Source organism: Strix uralensis, chromosome 12 (assembly GCF_047716275.1).
Source record: "Strix uralensis isolate ZFMK-TIS-50842 chromosome 12, bStrUra1, whole genome shotgun sequence".
Taxonomy (NCBI): domain Eukaryota; kingdom Metazoa; phylum Chordata; class Aves; order Strigiformes; family Strigidae; genus Strix; species Strix uralensis.
Window position 1 is genome coordinate 11,561,638 of NC_133983.1, and position 19,667 is coordinate 11,581,304.

A 19,667-nucleotide genomic window follows, 5' to 3' on the forward strand; every position below is an offset into this window, starting at 1 on the left:
TCCACCTAAAGTGAATGGGAATTGCTGAAGCTCAGCACTCTCTAAATAAAGGCCCCTATTATCGATGTCACTGTTTGAGATAATAACTTGTGCCATGCATAAAGAGTGAAATCACTGTGCTTTTTTAATTCCTTCATATGAGATTTTGCTACTCTTTACTTTTCTCTACTGCTCAATGGTCCAGCTAGATAGCATGGCTTTTGAAATAGGCGATGCCTTCTCTAATTAGGCACCATTGCAGTTACTGATGGATTCAGACAATTTTGTGTTCAAAGTTAATGAATGTTGGCTTTGATCAGCCTCTGACTGTGATTGGTAGCGGGTAGTTTTATCCATGCTTTATGCAAGTCACCCAAACCTCTTGGTTATACAGAATTGAGCTAACAGTCTTACACAATGAAAAAATAAAATCCACCAAGTGAGCCATTGTCCAAATGTACCATGTGCAAGATAACCCAGCCTACCTGACTCCTAGAAGAGATGCAAGGGAAGTGTAGGAAAACCCAAATGTTTCATTTGAATCTTAAGTATGTGGTCAGAGGTTGTGCTGCCAAAGCTGTATATTCAGTTGGGTTCAGTACAGGTGTCTTCCTCCTGCAGAAGCCACTTGGCCTCCTGCCCTGGCCCTACTACCCCAACACTGTGAGTGACGTTCTAGAAAAAGGTGTCAAGCTCAAGTAATCAGGCTGCCTTTAATGATCTGTGCAGCTGTCTCTGTCTTCTCTCTGCACAGTTTCTAGATGCAAGGTACGTATGTCTGTCCCACACCTCTCCACGCTGCTTCTCTCCGTGATGCACACTTGCTGCATCAGAGCTCACAGGGAGGAAAGTGAACCTCTGTGACCATTGTACTGGTGCTTTCCCCGTAGGGTTTTTGATGAATTTGCATTAGATGATTATCCCCTCATGCATGTCTCAGAAAGGCAGGTAACTCCACATTGTCAGTTTTCCATCTGTAGCATGTGGATAATTATACTTTTCTGCCTCACATGGGTGTTGTGAGCACTAATTAGTTAATGTCTTTTCAGCACTTTTATCATACAAATACTAAGCAGTTATTGCTATAATTATTATTTCTTATTATTTTGTTGTTCTTCAAATAAGGGATTTTGAGCACTCGGTTATGTCTGAGTGTTTGAAAGTATAACTTTATAACTTCATATACATTAAATGACAGTGTTATGGTAATGCCAGTCGGTTGCTTTAAAAGGCTGATGTGTGTTTTATGCTCGGCAATTCACAAATCCACCCCAACTGAAGCAGCTTTTTCTTCAAAAATATGCCTCTGAAGCAACAAGATCATGCCACCAAACACAGAAATCCAGTGTCTGTAATATAATAAGGCATAACACAGTTTACATTAGTTGATTAATAGTGCATGCTTTGGGTGTGCTGTGAGCACTGGAAAAAACTCAGTTGGCTAGAGGGAATGTGGCTTTGGACATCAATGGTTGAACTACAGCCGTGTCAATTCAGCAATGTGGTATTCCTGAGTTTGTGCCAAAATCACTGGACTTCTGCAGAACTTTAGGTTCTCTTGAACCCCAAATTTAAGTAAAACTTAAAAAAACCCCAAATTAAGCAAAACTTAGAAAAGATTAAGGCATCACATTTCCTGTGATTTGGTGTGGAAAGCACATGCCTACCAAGGGTCATCCAGGGGACGGTGAGCCCAGTCAGAATAATGCTTCCTCAGCTGCAGAACCCAGCCCCAAGATTCCCTTGGCCTTGGGATTTTCTAAGGCCAAGGGAATGCCTTATGCTCTATATGACATAATTTTTAAGTCTGGAAATCCTGTTTTTTGCACTAGGGAACTGAAACGCAGCAGTGTTTTTCTCAGAGAAGGGGAATCCTGATGTGGGAAAGCTGCTTCGTGCAGATGGAGGGCCCAGCTTCTGTAGCAGGCTTCCTTTTTCTGGACTACTGTGGAAGCTGTTCCATACAGTCTGAGGACAATATAGAAGGATAATGGCATGAAGGATTCAATTTCCCAGGTGGAAAGCACAGGCATGGGAATGAAATTCTTATGTACAGTCACTCGGAATTGGATGCAGAACAAAGCAGATCTCTGGCAAGCATCTGAAGAACTGATTGATGATGGACCGCTGTGGGGGGAAGGAGTGGAGGCTGGCAGGTAGGGATGGGTGGGTTGGGAGCTATAGGAAGCTGCAAATCATCAACTTCTGGTCCACGAAGACCGGGAAAAAGGAATGCAGCTCAAGCCTTAAGCCATCTTTTTCTTGGAGCCTCTTAAGGATCCATGAAAGCATGGCTGTAATTGGATTAGAGTTTGTGTGGAGGCACAAAGCCCCTGTGCAGATGTCCTTGACTTGCTATCTGCTTCCCTTGTGGAGCAGCTACGAATTTTGCTGGTGAGGAGAAGGCCATCGTGTTAGGCTGTTGCTGGAGAGTGCGCTTTCCAGGGGGACTCCTCTGTGCTGCATCACAGCCAGTTTCCTGCTCTGTGACCACATGTACAACTGAAGTGGCTAGCTCATTCCAGACCAAACAGTTAGCTCTGTGTGGCATGTGGTGGTACAGAGCAGGGGGACAGCAGGGCTTGGACATGAGCAAGGTGTGGAGGTCTTTTGGCAGTGCTTTGGAGAGAGGAGGGCTGGGGCAGGGTTCAATATGATAGGCTTGATTGGGCTGCCAGGTTAGTCCTCCCGGCAGAAGGCAACTGCTGCCCTGCTCAGTTAGATGGATCACATCAGGATTTCTTTCGTTCGCAGCCTTTCCCATGGGATTTTCTGTGGGAAGGTATGATCTCCTCCATACAATAAGCTGTCAGCCTTGTGACAGCTATATAGTGCCTGGACTGGTTTGTCTGCAAGTGAGGATTTTCAAGCTAAGTCTGTTTCTTACTGAGGATTGTCTGGGAGTGACTAGGAAAACAGAAGTACCCTTTTTTGAGGGTTATTTTGAAAATGTCTATGTTTGTAGAGTAAGGACGCTGTATATGATGTAGATAAATAATGTAGGAGAGTCTTGCAGCTCTTATGTAAACTGACAAGGTTTTCTTGCAGAGTTGGAGCCAATGTTAAAAATTCTTAGGCTTTGGTAAATTCAGCTCTAAAAGCAATTTAAAATCTACACTTAGGATGGGAATAATTTTAAGTTAAATGCCTAATTAAATACAGAGAGAGTATGTATTTTTGAAATGTGAAAACTCTTTTCTTGTAGTTGCCTGTGCTTACTGCATACACACTGCAGTATTTTATGGCTTGCACCTGAAGTTACTTACGCACTATGCCTAGCAGCTATATGCATATCCATTTATGTGACCTTGTAATCAGTTTATTAGTGTTTTAGTGCCTTGTTGCTGTTATTTTTATCAGCCTAAGCTACAAGAAGTTAATTTCAATAGAATTTCATAAACTAAGATTGAAAGAAGTAGTTCACCAAAAGTTATGAAGCAATGGATACAGTCCAGTCATGCCATTTTTTTTCCTGTTTTCAGGGAAGTCACAATGTAAGCTCTAATGTTTTGTTGGTTTTGGTTTTTTTAAAGTGTTAATTTTACAATTATCCTTATAATGTGTTTTCAGAAAGACAGTTTATAGAGATGTAACATTTTAGAAAACAAGCAGATATCTCTGCAGGGAAAGAATTGCTACATTTTAGCGCAAGCAAGTCCTTTTTCTGGTCCCAAAATCCTGTCTGTTTTTTTTTCCACAACTATATTGGCTGGTCTGGTAAAAGCTATTACATTTCTGTATAACACTTGCCATTCTTAGAATAGACTATCACAGTTCCAACAACACACCTACTACATACTGTAATCAATTTTATTTAATTGATGTCAGAATTAAATGCTATTTTTTTTAAATAAATGCATGAGTGGATTATCTGGAGAGAAGATTTTTAGGTCCTACAATTGTAGGATGCAAAATTTATTAAGAGGCCATTGCCAGTATTCATTTTGTGACTGTGACTAGGTGTTGCTTTATTGTGGTAAATAAGCATGAATAAAAAGCCAACTTTCCAATGCATTCCCAACTGATAGGCTTATGATATTGTGTGCCTGTATCATAAAATAGCAGATCATCCTGTTGGAAAACAAAACAAAACAAAACTCCGTTAATTAAGCACATACTTGTATCTTTTTATAATGTTTTTTAGAGTTTTAGGAAGGGACAAATCCCGTGGTGTCATCCATGAACATAGCTGAAGTAAAAGTGACCCACTTTTAGTTTGAGCGAGAAACACCGTAATAGACTGGGTTGCTATTATAGAAGGTTTATTATTATTGGTGTATAAACTAGCTGGGGGCTTAAACAGAGAGCAGCTGGGTAATTCAGCTAGCTCCTGGATCCAGTTAAAAAAAATCTATGTTCTGTCCACAGTAGGGGAATGGTCATAGCTGAGAAACTACTATATATTAGATTGTACCACACCTGTGGCATGTTCACTGTTATAAGCTGTGTAGGCTGTAGAAAACATTAAATCCTCTCATTACTGCCTTACATAAGACAGACACTTCAAGCAGTTCCACATTTATCTGAGATTACCAGTTAAACTCATTAAAAAGCAACTAGGGCTTGTTCACTCAATTGGATGTTTTCAGGATTTTGGTGTGCTTTGTGATTAACAACAGTATGTCTTTGATTAGGGAGATGACATTTTTGGGAAGACTTACCCTTTCTGATTTTTTGTTCACTGGGTAAGACTGAGGTGACAGGTATGTTGCTAACTCTCTCACCCTTTGTTGGTAAAGCTAAACTTGTGAAACTGGAACTAGAATCCTTTTTTTTTTTTTTTTTTTATTTTTTGTAATTTGAGGAAGAAATGCACCATTAACACTTCAGGTTCTAGCCAAGCTCAGGCTCTGACAGCAATTACAGGCAATTGATGGAATAAATTGTTTGGAAACCTCTTTATCATTAATGTTTCCTTTTTGTTTGTACCAAGTAAATGAGGGAAAGAAACTTTGACTTGTAACCAGTTAGCAGTACATTGAACTTCCTACCACCAGTGTCCTGGTTTTCTTTGGCTGTTTTCTTTTTTCTCATTTCAGATGTTTTCACATTAAGTTGCACACTTGTTGCTACTCACTAAATAAAACCTTACTAGTTTCTTTAAGCCCGAAAGTAAACTTAGCCCAGTGTATGATTTCACAGAAGTCAATGGGGCCATATTGGTGGATTCCTCTCCTGAGAAACATAAATGCTTTTAGGATCAGAGCTGACAGGCATGAGCTTCCATGGACAGGGACTGTTTTCTTCTTTTGTACTAGGAAGTTATTGTCTCCTTAGCTGTAGTGCAGGGTCCTGGATCTGAATCTGGCCAATATGAGCTGAGACATTCAGGCACTACTGTAATACAAATAAGAATAATAATGGTATTTAACATTGCTTTTTTCATAAATCAATCAAAGAAGTCAAAGCAGCAGGCATAACTAATATTACTTACAGTCAGATAGGGCTACATCTCTTTCATAAAAAGTGTTTTTCTGCAATATTTAACCATTGTTGGCAACAATCATCAATATTAATCCTTAACAGCAACATGATAACCAAGCTAGCAGATAAAATGGCTGTTAAAAAAGTAGGAAAAAAGGAATAATAGGATTGTGGAATTTTAATATTCTCCAGCTATTTATTAAAAAGTGCTTATTTTGTATGTGTTTATTTCTAATAATCAACTGTAACATTACTTTGCAAAAAACTGTAATTGCTTCTTAATTTCAAATCCCAGTTCCTTTGTGCTGTATACAAAGGTAGGATATTTCTGTACTTATTGTTCACAGCACTCTGTGTAAAAAATCACGTTCATTTCAAGAAGCTGTTATGGTATTGATTCTGGTAAAGACTTCCATTAACTGACCAATCTAAATCTCATAAGTGATGTCAGGATAGTTATGCATTTGCTTGGTTCAAGTATTCAGCCATTATGTTAGAATGCAGGCAGTGTCTGAATATGGCTGTTAAATTATTTCTAAATACCGAACCAGAACAGCTTAACAGTTCTGCAGTTTGAGACTGACACAAAAATGACAATCTGCCACCTCTTTGTTTTTTAAATATTAACGTTGTATTGGGATAGTATTTTTGGAGTAAAAACCTGTGGCACGAGAGGATAAGTGACATAAACAAAGGCAGCTGGGCTGCATGAAATAATGGAACAATAAGGCCCTTACAGCCGTTCTCATCACTCCAGTATGTTAATTAGCATTCTGTTGTGGCCGCAACACTGAAAACATGTAATCTGTATTGGTGTACTGTACAGCTGTGAACACACATTCTTTTTTGTTAGTCCCTAGAGTTAGCCTTGCCATTGGCATATGTGTGTGGGCCAAAAGTCAAACCATCACCACTAAAATACCATGCTATAGAAGCAAAAGAGATTTTCTTTTATTTATTTCCATTGTAACCTGTGATGTAATCTGGTTACAGAGCTTCTGTCTGTCTGCTGATTTTTTTATATACACATTTTGCATGTGTGTATATATATGTGTGCATATGAGTATGTGCATGTGAGCACGTGTCTGTGTATGTGTGCAAAGGAGCGTGTGTATATAAGGCCAAACTAATAATCTGAAGTGGTTTAGGAAGATAAAATGTGCTATAAATAAATAAAAGCTTTTCCTCAATAGAATAATTTAAAAAGTCCACCATGAGGAACATTACAGCTATATTTTCTTTTTCATGAGTAAAGCTAGTTTGATACTTTTATTTGTAATTTTATTAAAGAAAAACAGTTCAGAAATCATCAGTGCTTCAGTGAATTCAGCTGCACGGGCATGGAATGCTTTCATTTTTTAAAATGTTGGTAAAAATCTGTAAAAAATCAGTAAAAACAAAACAGAAGAAATATGATTAAGGAAAAAAAGTTTGTCATTTATACTCCCTTTTAAAAGAATTCATAGTAAAGTCAGGATCTCAGCCCACTGTGTCCATGTTAACCTTACTTGACCAGGGGTTAGAGGAGACCACCTAAGGATGATTTGGTCAGATGGAATTCATTCCCCATTTGAGGGGATTGGTATTTCTTTGTAGTGCTCCTATAATTTAAAAGCATGCTGACCTCTTCTAATGCACAGGTATTTACCTAGCAAAGAAGCCTACCTTTTGGATTATAAATTAGATTTAAAATTAAGAAATAAGATTTCTAGTACTTCCTCTTAAATGTACATTTACGCAGCAAATATTCACTTGTCAAACCTGTTTGCTAGTCTCCATTTATTACTTCGTTGTGATGATCTCTGTACTCACACACATGAAAAAAAGAGGTAGGAAAATTTTTTCTTAGAAAATAACTTGCGGTGCTCTTGGGTGAATACATCCTTTATCCATACTCAGATGATAAGAGTGAAGGCTTAGCTCATATTTCTGCACTAATCTACTTCAAACCTGATCTTGAAAAATTACCCTCATTGCACAAAGAAAATACAGCATTTAAGTCACCATGCTGATCAAATTTGGTTCTGCTTTTTGACTGTGGAGGGAACAAATTGTTTGGTGATTCTGTGATGTGAACCAGCGTCCACTAGGGAACTGAGTAAGTTTTTTGTTTTTTGTTTAACCACTTTCTTTCTTTCCCAAGTAGATTGTAACTCTTTTAACGAGACGGATACTTTATTAAAATATTGTACTTGTATGCAAAGTATTGAAAGGTTAAAAATAAGCTTAGTACTTTATATTGCTATTGATAACATGATTTTAGACTAGGGATACTAACTATTTAGATTTCATGCTTGCATTACTGTTTTTATGGAAATAAAAATCAGGAATGCTGCTTTAAAAATTAAATTTCAACAGAAATAAAATACAGGCTGTCAAAAGGGGAATAAGAACAACAACAAAAATGTTAGTAGCTGTCTCTGAATTTGTCTTTATAGTGGTAAAAGTATATAATTAATAGAAGAATTTTAGCTCCAGATGTGGCTATACTATAATAGAGCCTTATAAATGCTACAGAAAGAAAAATTGCTTGGAACGAATGAGAACCAAATCAAGAGCACACCTGGGTTTGACAAAGATTGCATTTACTGACTGCTGTGCTATCACATTACAGAGAAAGACCAAGTCTTTGGGAGCAGCTGTAGAGAAAGGCCTGGCAAATCTGCATGCAAATAGCAGCACATTGTTAACTTAATCAGATGCCGAGGAAAAGATGTGCCAGACCATGAGGATGATCTATAAACAAGTACAGAGTCCAGAGAGATTGTGAGGGCTAGGCAGATTAAAAAGGTATACCACAAGGGTTCTGTCCTTGGGTCAGATTCTCGTCTTTTATGTTGCCTGAAGGTTACTGCCATTCAAGCTAACTTATCACAGTGTTTGTTATAGCCCATTGTAGTAAATTTGTCAAATAGTACCCGGTTTGTTCTTTGCACGGATATAAATAATTGCATATTATTTTGGGAGTTTGGTAGCTCTTTGTTCCTTGCTGGTAGAGATACGGGTATTATTTTCTGAAGGAACAGTGTGTGATTTCATAACTCCCATTAAATAATATTACTGTATAAATGTCCCAGTGTAGTGAGATAAGAAATAGTGTGATACACTGTATAAAGGGACAGATCTTCCATTAAAAGAAAAATCTTTCTGATAAACTGAAGTGCCCTGACAAAAATTGTCTGAAGTTAAAGACACCTGCTCTTCATATCATTTATTAATATTAACGGGAATATATGTTTAAAATCTTCTCTAAGTCTAATATCATAAAAAATAAAGAAGTAATACTATTTAATCACCCACAGCTTAATAGTGCCTTAGTTGTTTACTGCCATTGCACTAATTGCTCTGTACTAATGTGTTTTTGTGTGATTTCCAGTAGTGCTAAAAGAACTGAGATCCATAACCAATTAAATATAGTGTTTTTATGTTAAAAATATATCTGCTGTAGACTACCAAATGAACAGTGGTATTCTTTTAAAAACAAGAGAGAGTTGGCAGTTGCATAGCTGCAGAGTAATAGGTATTTTTCATTGCATCTTTTCGACAGTGACATTGGAGTAATCTTAATGAATAAGCAAACTGCAGAAAGCTGAGCATTTTATATTATATGATGGGCCAGAATCTCTTCTCATATAGTTATAAATCAGGTATAACTTTAATAAAGACAGAGGATTTACACCCACCCAAAAGAGGTGAACTCAGGCCTTTTGTTTCTGAAAAACGCGTTTCTTCTTTTGGAAATGTAACTTTTAAAATCTGAAATGCAGATTCATCTCACATGAGCACCCGAGCATAAATACTTCAGCTATACCTGCCACATGGCAAACCATGTACAGGGCCAGCTGTGCCAGGCAGGCAACCCAAACTGAAGGAAGTGGTTCGGGTCCCTGGCTATATCATAGGGAGCAGGACAGAAATGATGTTCAGAGACTTGTAGTAGAGAAAGCAACACAGTTTATATACTGTAGTGTACCCTGCCAGAGGGTTAATTGAGTAACATTGTTGTTGGCTCCAGAAGGAGCATGCTGCCTGAGACAGGGCACCACAGTGGAGGCTGAGAGGGTGAGCGAGGTGAGGGGAAATTGGACATAATAGCATTAATAATAATAATTAAAGACTAAGAGTAACAAAAGAACGCATAACTAATACACCAGTCTCTTGCTTTTTATTACAAAATTAATATTCATATGAATGCTATCAGAGCTATTCAGTATTAAAATGGTAAGACAAAAGCCACATTGTAATATATTATACAGTATATTACAAAATGTTTGTTTCTGTGGATTTTGACCAGCTAAAAACAAACTAACAGCACAACCAAATAGTCTGTTTCTAGGTCTTCAGCACAAGGCCCTCAGTCAGCATAGGATCCCCAAACCCACAGAGCAGGAATGCTCTTCACTTTATATGGGGGGAGGTAATGAGATCAATTAGATCCTCATCCATTGAACTGTAGACAGCTGTTGGTGCATAATAATCATCATTAGAGATGGGTGAATGTGGGATACTTGATTTGCCAGACTACCCGCAGGTATTCTAAAAATGCCAGACTTAACTCTTGAGTATTTTGAGTACTTGAGGCCAACGTTTTCTCTGAAGTCTCTCCTGAGACTATTGATCATAAAAGAAGAAAAAGGTACATCTGAGAGCAAGGAGAGCTAGAAGGCTGCCAGGCTGTTTTTCAGGGCTGGAGAAAGTTGAGCGGATAAACCCTGGCAGCTGCTATGTAAGCACCACCTTCTTTAGGGCCACATGGAGCTTGTGAGCAACTAACCCCAGTGTTAACCGCCATCCTGATTTCAAACCTCAGCAGCCATGCTCATTAGCCAGCTTCTTGTTCTCTCTTCATGATAGTTTCACAGTAGGAATTGTACCCTTTTTAGGTTTGGGTGGATTTTCTCTTCATCCCATGGTTCAAATGTTACCTATTAACAAGGATCACCCCTATTCTGGTTGTAGACCAACGCAACCAGTTTGTGTGTTAATGAAGTTAGTCTGATTTTGACATTGCTTTTTGGAGGATGGGTAATGTAACCTTAGCAGTATTTCAGTTTGAGCCTTTAAACCACCAATAGGCTTTATAAGCACCACTAGCATGTCCAGAATATGCAGTCACTGTGTTGTGATCTGCATTGTTTGTGGTTATTAATTTCAGACTTTTCTTTGAAGCCTAAGTAAATGCTTGTAGAGTTTGATACTTCTGTGTTAAAAACATTATAAAACCCTCTTAACTGGTGCTGTTATTCATATACATCCTTGCAGCTCCATACATTCTGCACTTTTAACCTTTATAATAATTCTTATAATTGAGAGTCCTTTTTCAAGGCAGCAGGTGCTGCTATTCCAGTAGAATAAATATGATATGTGTTACTACTGTTTAGTTCTGATTTGGTAGTGTAAGTAAACAATCCACTTGTTTGAGTGGGCTTCCTTATTCATTTATACTCCTTAAAATAGCTGTGAATTTCCAGTGTAAAATGATGGTATCTCCCTGGTTAAGTCATGTTAGTGTTTATGGGAGTTTAACAAAAACAGCCCAGCATTCATGGGATAGTGGGAATTAGCGTGAAAGCAAATACATGCAAGAGAGAATGTGTGTGTGAGATGAGGTCTTCTGAATCCTAATCGGAGTTTTTGACAGTGCTTCTGGCATATTCTTATGTCATTTACTGCTGTTGTCTGACACCTAGGTCTAAACCCATTCCTGATGTCAGTGTGTGTACACAGGAGCAACAGATTTCATCCCCATTTGGAAAATAATACCTAGATACCTTGCAAGTTGCTGTGAGGATTAATTTGTTAATGTTTGTAAAACACTCTGAATATATAAAGTGCTGTTGTATAAGTGTTTAGTAGTATTAAGTCCCTGTGCATCACTCATGTATCCTCAATATCAGTACAGGCTGTAGTTTTTGCTCTTACGGACTAGTAGAGCTTTGAAAGGAAGAAAAGGAAACAGAAATTATGGTTCCAGCAACTGGCAAAATAAAGCAACTGGCAAAATGTGCTCTATTCTACGTGCACACAGATAATGTTTGGGTAGATGGTCACACAGTACTAGTGTGCAAATATTTATCTGTTTGCAAAGAGAATCTCAGCCTTTATTGCCCAATGCTGCAAACCATTATTCTTGTAAACACCATTGGATTTCTCATATGCATAAAGACTATTTTTAAGACTAAGGGTCTGTGGAAAAAGAATCTAACATATCTTTGTAGATTAAATTGACTGTACTGGTTTTATGGCCTAGCATGTTTTTGGTAGATCAACTAGCTGATTGCACTTGACTATTAATCTACATAGTGGTCTTTCCTTAGATTGGCCTTCCTGATGTGTGCAAGGACAAATTAAGCTCGTACACTTAAAACATACTGAATATCTGAGACAATGGCTAGATAGCAGGTAATAAGAATCTCTTAGTTCTCTTTGATGGTTGCACTGTCATCATCAGTTTGGTTATAGCAGCTGCTCCTTTCTTGCCGGTCGGTTTTATTTCCTGTTCTTGAATAATCTCATTCAGAGGAAGGTAAAGACAGCCATCTTCTTGAAAGCTGGTAAAATGGGATAAATGAAAGTGATGAAAGAAGACATCAAGCCATACGTTCTCTCTGTCTGGCATGGCTGAACTAGGGTTCAGACACTACTTTAGAGATTTCACTACACTTTTCATTAGAGAGATATCAGTAATGAAGTATCATGAGATGGAATATCAGTATCATCTGGGGAAGAGCCAGCAATGAAAATGTGTTTTGGGCTGTGAAATTTCAATGCATTCATTAATGAGAAGACATTTTACCTCTGTGATTCTGGATTATCCAGCCTGTTCTTGGCCTTGGTAGCAGAAGGCAGTGTGGAAGCTCCACAAGTGCAGCAGCAGCATTCCTGACACTGCCTGAGAGAGGCTTTGTGCATGGTGTGAGCAGGACACTGCCAAACTCTGACCTCAGCTCCAGAGCTTCACAAGTATGTGAAGTTTCTTTCTACTTTTGATTTTTAACTAATGCCTAGTTCTTAGAAGTAATCATATTGTGTTTTGTGGAAATGAAAAGAGGAAAAATCTACATGAGAGAGACAGCAGGGGAATGTGAGATCTTACATTCACTTGTCTTCTCTCCAGTGCTGTTGTCTTCCAAACGGAATTTACTTTCCCTCATTTTTTTTGATTCCTTCTTCTCACTGGGTGCCTAGCTGTAACCATGAATGAATATATCTGACAGGTGGCCCAGCACTGAGACCCAGTATCACTTGACAGTTATGTAGAGGAAGGACAGTGACGTGCAGTCAGCTCAAACAGTGCCATGTTTCTCCTCCCTTCCCTATACCTAAAGTTATAACATTATGCTTTGGTCACAACAGTGAGCAATTAGTATGAACCAAGCAACATTATGGTTATAGCTGGTTACAGGTTACAATTACAAAGGTTACCACTGTGAGGAAAATTAATTGGCAATATTTTCTTAATGTTTTTGCCAACTACAAGAATTGAAAGAACAAAAGTTCTTTTATGTCCTTCCCCCATCACTCCAGCTCTTCCCAGATAATTCCAGTCATTCATCTCTTCAACTCAGAAGCATTTTAAATTAAGCTAAAGGGGGAGGTGATCATCACCAAGTAATTATAATTATAATCGGAAGCAAAACTTGAAATGCAGTCTCCCAAGGTGATGCAGTTATTCCTCGGTGTCAAAGCAAATCCCCCTCTTCTCCATGCCCACTGTGTCCAGACATGGAGGGCAGCTGGAGTCTGACCCTAAAGTACAGTAATGTATTGTGGTAGTCTGCTGGTGTCAGAAATGGAGCAGGATGGAAGCAGTTGGGATCTCCCAGTATCTAGACCAATTAACTCCATGTGTGTCCTGATATCATCAGTTGTGATTGAAGCTGGCATTTCTGTGGTCTATACTGTCTGTTTTTCTGGTGGGCAAAAAGGACTCGTCTTGTGGTAGAGTTCAGCTTCTCTCAGATGGCATTCCAGTTTTTGAACATACCTTATTCTAAAGTAAAGCAGTGTTCATAAAATACAAGATTGAAAGACACGGCACATTTTAAGTCAGAGCTTCAAACACTACTGCAGTCCTGAACAAAGAATCTGGAATTTTGTCATTGTCTGTGCAAAGATTGCATGGATGTGAAGTGTTCCGTTGTACACAGATACTCTCCATTGCAGTCCTCTCCAGCAAAAGAGGCTGAAGCCTTTTTTAGCACAAATGACCATGTAAATACAGCATTGAGATACATGTTGTTTATAATCTTGACAGTCTGCTGTGTAGCCTCCCTATATTTTTTTTGTAAGTAGCCTCTGTCAAGCACAACTACTACATACGCCCATTTTTTTTTTAATACTGTGACTAATGACTGTGGAGATGCAGCAGTAGAAAGCAAGTATGGTGTATGGGACTTCCAAACTTCTCCTGCTTCAGAATTGTTTAGTAAATGTCACAGAAGCATAGTCTGTTGTAATCATACAAAATTGTATTAATGACTTTATTATTTTGTCCTGAGTGTGTTTCCGTTAGCAAAAGCACCTCTGAACAGTATCATATTTCTTCCTGTGTTGATCTGGGACTTGTAAGAGTGTCAGTCATTATCACTCATCTTGTAAATGTTTTGTTCTACTTGTGGGCACTTGTTTGACTTGTCTTCACTGTTCCTGAAGTTTCACCCAGGTTGCACTAAGGTCTCTTAAAGATGCTGCTGGCACAACTTTTTCATCTAGGCTTTCTTCCTACATCTATAATAGACTTCTTTGCAGCACTCTGGTCAAGAGAAAGCCACTATCTAATCATGACCATTTCTACACTGTAATGCATGAAGTCCAAATTCTGTGCTCTCAGCAATCCCTGTAGTCCAAAACAACAGGCAATTTTTTTCAATAGCTGTGACATAGATTGAATTCCCATCCATTATCTTCACAAAAAATGATGCCTCATTTTTCAAAGTACTGATTGGCAAAAATTTTGTGGATCACTGTTTTTGATGATGATTATTTTTGTAGATCGGTTATTTGCTATGCTCTTCAAGTGCTCCCCAGGCTTTGACTCTTGATGTTGTCCAGGCAATTGAGCTGGTATACCATAGCCTGTTTAACTAGTCTCATGGGAGACTGTTTGCCTGCTCACTCACCTAAACTGGTGTTAGTGTAGTGTGTGGAGTGGAAAGTCTCCCTTCAGTTAAGGCAGTATGTTCCAGACCAGGGATTTTACTTTTGTTTGTTTGTTTTACATGGTTTCCCTATTTAGAAGCTGCTGTTGCTGGGTGACTGCTGGCATTCTGTTGGATAACTTTAGAAAGCCACAGCCTGGCTGAATAGATCATGTCACAACTCTAAACATTAGAGGTAGAATTGCATCCGGTGTCTGTTGTTGGCTCTTGTTCTGTCAAGGCTAGAAAAATGCTAACTGATTTGATAAGCAGTTAAAACATCCTCTAAAACAGGAGCATGAAATAGGCTGGATTTGTACTCAGTGAGAGCTCTGTAATGGCAGAAGTGTGCATGATCAGATATTCCTGACCTCTACCAATGGGCTATTGGCCCTTCTGCTACTCCGAGTTTTCACTGTCATCAGCTGTGCTGCCAGGGTCTGCTCTAGCCAACTCTTCTAAGCCATGGCCAGCTTGCTGGGAGCAGAGACCACTGGGCTCCTCAGTGCAGATTTCAAGCAGAATGGCAACTGGCGCAAAGCTCTTGCTTTGGCACCCTTCAGTCATCCAGGTTCTGTTCTTTATCCCTCTCTTCCCAGTTTTTCTCTTGCCTTGCCAAGGTAATGTGGCACTAGCAGAATCTTCCATTCTGGGCAATTATTTTAGGTACTCTTTGCCAGAAGACCCAGAATTAGGGTTTTTCCTCAAATTAGTTCCAGAAAAGAATCTGAGGAAAGGGAGACAAGAGGATGGATTTGTCAGCTTTGGTGTTGGCACTCTTAGGGCCATGTTTGCTGGCTCATTTTGTCTACCTTGTGAAACTTTAGGGCAGTCCAACAAAGAATTAGTTCCTCTTCGGACTGCAATCCCTGTTGTATCAACCCAAATGGCTTGCTTCTCTCTGGAGAAGCCAAAAAATACTAGCAGTAGCTGCCTGCAACAGGTTTCTCCAAAAGCAAACTGGACGTCAAGATGCAATTTGGGCATACCTCTTTTTTTTCTGAAAGTTGTTTCAGTGAACAAAGGAAATTTTGCTTTTGGAATAGTTCTCTGCTTAACTGTGGTGAAAAATCCAATTTGATCTGAGATGTCTCTGCACAGCCCCCTCAGAGCGACCTCCCAGAACTGACAATTTTCTCACCTGTAAAGTTTGTTCCCCCTAAACCTCACTTCAGAGCTTGAAGCAAAAGTTGTGAATTTTTGCAGAGTTTCTTTGGAAGACCAGAATCTGTAGATAAGTGTACATTTAGCATGCTAAATGCACAGTCAACAACAGAAAGAGAAAAATGTACCTCCTTACTATCCTTGGACTCTTAAAGCAATGAATTGTCCATTTTTCTCCTCAGTTTTGGTGGGAAACCCTTAGCATTTAGTGTCCCTGGCTCCGGCTGTGAATAGGCACTACAGGTTCTCCCAGAAGGCTGTGGAGCCTTGGCTCTCAGCTCCTGATTTGACCCTGCAGTAGCTGCTTGAACTCTCCTCTGCTGAAAGTGAGCACAATCTTATTAAATATTCTGCACAAGACTGGGGGTTGGGGGTGTCTCTTTAAAAGCACTAGGTTAGTAGCAGCACAATTAGACTTTACTGTCTGTAGTTCCTACTATACCTCTGAAGCACTTGTATGGAATGCATGCTTCAAATTAAGTATGACCTGGTTGTCCAATCCCAATTACCTAAAGAATCCCTCAATTTGCTTAACAATTCCCTCACAGCTATTATGGCTCTGACTGATTGTCCCCAGGACTCTCTTAGGCTTACAGCTAATGTAATTGATTCTTCAGTAGTAGCCTGAAGGGCCATTTGGCTTCAACCATGGTCGGGAGATTTTTTTTTTTTAAGCTAAGTTAAGAGAATGGTGATTTTTTATAGTCATTCTGGTTTTGGAGGGTGAGGGTGGAGGGAATCATCTGGACACAGCTTGGAACAACAGTCCCTGCCAGATGGGGAAGTATTTTCCTTGGGCTCTCAGTTAAATTGGCTTTGGATGGAAGGTCTGTGTAGACTTCAAACCCGAATTTGGGTGGGTATTTCTGAAAAAAGAGCAGTAGTGAAGGCTTCATTCTGACATTTTCCTCTCTTTCTTCCTCTTCATCAAAATAGTAAGAATGTTTGGGGTTTTCTCTGTACCTGAATGAACATCAGTCATGATAGATGCACCATTTCAGTTGTGACAAAACTATCAATCCTGAAATGGTCTCATTCACAAGGACTGTGTGCAAGAGTTGATTATTAGTTTATGGAGAGGTCTTTGACACTGTAAAGTGTATTGTCTAGATTATAAAATTTAGTAGACTGTGTTAGCAAATCTACATTAGTGAGGGCACTCATCACATCTCATGCTATCATGTTGGGATCTTACATTCTAAGTTGCATTGTAGCTTTTTTTGAAGACTTGTACTTTTCACTGGGAAAAACTGGATAGCTGCAAACACAACATTCCATCAACCCTCACTTCCTTTTTTTCACTAAATCCCACAAAACCATAACTAGAACACCCAGTGGAAGTAGCAGGAGGTCAGTTTAAAACAGATAAAAGGAAATAATTCCTGACACAGTGAGTAGTGAACTTCTGGAACCTGTGGCAAATGGGAATTTGTAGAGGCAGACAACATCAGCAGGCTCAGAACTGGATTAGACAGTTTCATGGAAAACAGCTCAATAAACAGATAATAATAAACAGGTCAATAAAGAGCTAAAAAAATGCCATAGCTTTGAGCCATGAAGGGTACTAACTTCCTACATATCTAGAACCTCAGAATTAAGGTGCTTAGACACTACCTTGTTGAGAATGATAAAGAGATGCTCAGAATTTCTTTTTCAAAGGTATATCTGGTATTTCTCAGCTTCTCAGTTCCTGCTAGGCAGGCTGATGAAAAAAAGCTCATAGGTTTACATCACTGAGGTAAACTAGTACCTCGTTTTTTTTTCATATCTTTAATTTCCTTCAAAAAGAGGGATGCACTTTATCTGGGAAACAGGCGAGAACAGCTATTTGATGGGTTAGGTATGAGAAGGAGGGAGGAAGAGAAAGGGAACGGGAGTCTGTCAGAACACAGGGGTCGAAGTGAAAGCTTACCAGGAGTTGCTTTTCTATCTGAAATACATAAGGAAGGAAATTACTCCATTAATGGCAGTTATTAAAGGGATGGTTCACTAAAAATGTTACTGAGTTTGGATCTCTACAGCTCTGTCAGTCTGTGAGAATGCTAGAGTCTCAAAAATGTCTTCAAGTCCAGAACTGTACCTAAAGTATACCTCTTACCAGGACAAACTAGGACCTTACTGGGCAATGGAGGACTCCACTGAAGTATTAGTGCTCAGACACAAGAGACTCCCTCTCCATTTCCCCACAACCCCCCCCCCCCCCCAAAAAAAAGAAATGCTGGGCAGAGTATATGTTGTCTATATTGCTTAATGCATTTTAAAAAGATGATGTCAACATTAATTACTAAAATGATGTACTTGCCAACAGAATAATGCACAATATTCCCCACCTTCCTTCCATGTGCAGTCCATTAATTAATGTCTTTACAAAATGAACCTTGTAAGTAACAATTTAGTCAATTCCTGTAAAATATGATTTTGAAAAAAGTGCTCGTGGCGAATCAGTGGAAATACCAGCTGCCCTCTGGTGAAACACTCAGTATATTTTGGATTATAGAACACTCTTTTTCCTGCACAAGGTAAGGGAATACTGTCTAAAAGTTAGGTTATCTTTGTTTGCTTCTCACAGAAAAGGCATAGGGATCTTGAGAGGATTTCATTCTCTTTAAAGATGGGTGTCTAATTTAGGTAGATGAGATGCTGGAATGGCTGCAAATAGGCAAGATAGATCCTGTCCTAAAAAAAGATTAGAATAAAACCAGAAAGTGCAAGTCATATCATGTGCCAGACCATATCATAATCTGACAGAGAAATAGCTCCAACCAATACTAGCAGTATTTGTTTACAGGTTACATTTTCCTCATCTGTTGTTCTGTACTTGCAAAGTGACTCTGCATCTGCTTGAGATTTCAAGAGTATTGAACAAACTTGCCTGTTTCCCGATTGAAAATTCACTTTGATTCCCTCTTTAGCTGATGAAACTTGTTGCAATTAATGGTGTATAACATACCAATGACAACTGATGCTGTGCCTTACAGAAACATTAAATACGATAGAGAAAACATTTCTGGTTAGTGACATCTCACAAGCAGTACTGATGTTTTGCAGTCTTAATTTAAGACAGTTCTTCAGCCCATACTTAAGTTAAAGCAAATTCATAATTTTCATGCAAAGCTGCAGAGTGGAAGCCAGTGAGTACCCAGTGAGGATACAATAGCAATATTAATGTAGCCATTGTGTGCATTCTGCTTGGTTATTCCAAAAATTGTTCATTGTAAATGCTTATTAAACTGTATTCCTTCCTGTGTAGGAAGTCTTCCAAATGAATTGATACCTCTTGACCTTTGAAAGAGCCCCTTAGATATCCCAAAGGTGTATGGTCCCCAAGAAGGAAAATGTTATTCAGGGTACATAGGAACTGTCAACTGATTGCCATGGAAGATCCTGCACAATAAGTAGAAGACCCAATGATAATGTTGAAAGTGGATGATAAATAGGAATCATTATAGGAACTTTTTGAGGAAAAGTGTGTACTTATTTTCAATTGTGATCATTGTAGTTGCTTCATGAAATTAACAATTGACAAAAAGGAAAAATGCATAAGTTTTGTTTATAAACATTTTTTGCCAAGGATTTTGTTGTTGTTGTTTGTATTGTGAACTTCTGGATCTAAGCTTCCCATATATTTTTCCTTCATTTAGGGAACACACAGACCTGACTGCAGACTGAGTTATAAAATAAATGTGTTTTATGTTCATTTTGTAGGTATGTTACTCCTCATTATTACATAGTTTGTGATTTGAGTAGACATGGCTGCAACTGAACAAAAGTATTTAGCATGTTCAGTATGTCAAGGCTGGAAGACTTAAAATTAGCCATATGAGTTTCACACCAATATGTGTGGATGTATGTTGTGTAACCAGTGCACCTTCTCTGCAGAGAAAAAGATTGTTGAGTGTGAGTCCCCCGCTGTGTGCACAGTGCATTGTATCTGCTCCCTGCTCCTGTTTGATGAGGTGC

General features: G+C 38.8%; 1 protein-coding gene across 10 annotated transcripts in view; it reads left to right on the top strand.

Moving 5' to 3' along the window:
- Positions 1 to 19,667, top strand: part of ZNF536 (zinc finger protein 536) — a 352,860-nt gene that overhangs the window by 122,030 nt on the left and 211,163 nt on the right. Inside the window, exon 1 of one of the 10 annotated variants that reach the window (XM_074881580.1) lies at positions 8,128 to 8,193. The exons of the other annotated variants lie outside the window; for them this stretch is intronic. The gene's annotated coding sequence lies outside the window, so the exon portion shown is untranslated. Of the gene's footprint in view, positions 1 to 8,127; positions 8,194 to 19,667 lie in introns of those variants that run through there. 10 annotated transcript variants of the gene reach the window in all.